This window comes from Triticum dicoccoides, chromosome 6B (genome assembly GCF_002162155.2).
Source record: "Triticum dicoccoides isolate Atlit2015 ecotype Zavitan chromosome 6B, WEW_v2.0, whole genome shotgun sequence".
NCBI classification, from domain to species: Eukaryota; Viridiplantae; Streptophyta; class Magnoliopsida; order Poales; family Poaceae; genus Triticum; species Triticum dicoccoides.
In genome coordinates this window covers 122,921,541-122,924,053 of record NC_041391.1, presented here as the reverse complement: position 1 = coordinate 122,924,053, position 2,513 = coordinate 122,921,541, and positions in this window count along the sequence as shown.

The window sequence follows — 2,513 nt, the reverse complement described above, 5'->3', positions numbered from 1 at the left end:
GTTTTCGCTCTAGTTTTTTAACCGTTTATCGGAATGAGGTGTGTAATATAGCGTTGAAAAGCTATGAATTAGCCGCGACTTTGACATGTTGAACACTTTTCGAGTTTCCACACGGTTTATGAGCAGTTTTGAAAATGGTGCGGCACATGACGAGTGGCAGCGAGCATTTTTTCGCGATTTCTTCTAAACCGCTCGTCGGAACGAAGCAAATGATACACCGTTGGAAAGATATCGTCGAGGCGCGTCCTTTTAATATCTATCATTTTCTCTAATTCCTTACGGTTTAAGAGCAGTTTCAAATTTACTAAATCGCGGAATTCTGTTTTCCAAAAAAAATCAAATTTTCAGTATTGTTTTGGCTCCATTTTTTGAACCCTTTGTTGAAACGAGGCGTGTGATACGCCGTTGGAAAGCTATGGACGAGGCGCAACTTTCATATGTTGAAATGTTTTTTGAGATTCCTTACGGTTTTAAGTTAATTTTGCAATTCGTGTGGCAGACGATGAGTGGCAGCGGCCTTTTTGCGAAATTTTTATAAACCGCTGGTCGGAATGATTCAAACGATACGCCGTTGCAAAGGTATCGACGAGGTGCAACTTTTTCATGTAGAACAATCTCTCTAATTCCTTACGGTTTAAGAGGAATTTTGACTTTACCGAAATGCGAACACTCTGTTTTTCGCGACACTCAAATCAACGTGCGTACTTCATCCGACAGAAAACCGCACTGCTTCGGACGGGAAACCGCATTGCATTATACGGTCAAGTGAACTTCATGATTTCTTGTGCCGGACGTAAACTTTCTCACACAAGTTTCTGTGAGTTTTTGTTGTCTTTTATTCGCAGGCAAGCGAACTTCATGTGTTCCTTTTTTGTGAGGAGGGCAACCGCACTGCAATGTCATCAGAGGGGGTTGCATGGATTCTTTGTTACTCTTTCTTTTTCTAAAACTACTTTTTCCATCAACGAGTATGCTGCAGAGACGTGTTGAGTGGACTACAAGGACGAATTTGTAGACACGACAGAACTACACTGGACTTCTTTAACAACAATAAAACTCAAAAAAAATGAAACTGAATTTAGAATACATAACTGAACTACTTGCCGGTACCAGGCGGACTGCATCATTGTGCACCATTTTTCTACAAAAAAATATTTACAAAGCTAGCTGCACCATTTGAGAGCATGAGTTTAGCAAGCGAGCTGAATAGGTTTAGTTTTTTTTTTCATTTTTGTTGTATCGTGAAGTGTAGGGGGAGAGTAACGAGTCCAAGTGATGAGCCAAATGGATTGTATAATGTTTTTTACCAGCATTTTTTATCTCTACATTCTTTATTAAAGAACTACATGCGCTGCCAATGCGAACAGTAGGATACCTCAAGTGAAAGACATAACATGGCGAGACCGAAACATACAACAAGAAGAAATAATTAAAAAAATGACGCCGGCCACCCTAGTGCAGTGCACTTCTCTCCTGCCACAGGGGAACCGCAATGAGTTGAGGAGAGAGCTGCTTCTGGAGACTCGTTGCCAAACTGCAGTAGCAGTGATGGTGCACACGCACAAAGAGAGCAGCTTGTCGGAGATCCTGTGTTGATGAGGATGTAGGGGGAGGGGGAACTCGACAAGAAATTGAACTGTGAGACATAGAGCAGAGCAGTCAAATCGAAATAGGTAAAAAACATGGAAAACGCATCAAACGAACTGCACGAAGGAACTGGCTGAGGCGCATGCCCGTGCAGCTGATGCCGCTCGGCCGAGCTGCACTCATTTCACCGGCGAACTGCACACCGGTGAAAGTGCACTGCGTGCGCGCCCGCCACAAGACAGTGGTGCACATCGAAGCGAATTGGGCTGGAATCTCGCTTGTTGACGATGGTGTGGTGTCCACGGCCTCGAAAGTTGACCCCGGCAATGGGAAGGGTCGCACGACCTGAGATGGAGGAAAGGGAAGAGGAGTAGGAGGGGCGGCGGAGGAATCTTGCCATGATGGGGGCGATGGAGGACTTCACTCATGAGAAAGCTGAACGGCGTTGAAGAGAGATGGGGAGGCGATGGAGGACTTCACTCATGAATTTTTTGGCCGGACCAACTTGAGGTGGTCGGGCACACCGTTGCACGGCCACCTGTGCGTCCATCCCCACCGTTGAACCGTTGCCGGTGAGGAGACCAGCCCTCGCGTTGGGTCAACGGTGAGCTTAAAGGAGATGAAGCCGAACACGGTGAGGGGTCGTCAGGGGGCAAGCTGCTCGCCGGAGAGGAGAGAGAAGGGGGAAGCCCATGGGAAGTCGCCGGCCATCCTGCGACACCCGTCGCATGGACGGGAGGGAGCGGCCGCTGGTAGGCGGAGGGGCAGCGTGGGATCATGGATCCGACGGCGGGGCGTCACGTGGGCGGTGCCGTGTCCTGGATCTGGCAGCGGGACATCGCAAAGGGCCGCCATGGCCTGGATCCAGCGGCGGGGCGTCGCGAGGGGCCGCCGTGGCCTGGATCCGGCGACGGGGCGTGCCGTCC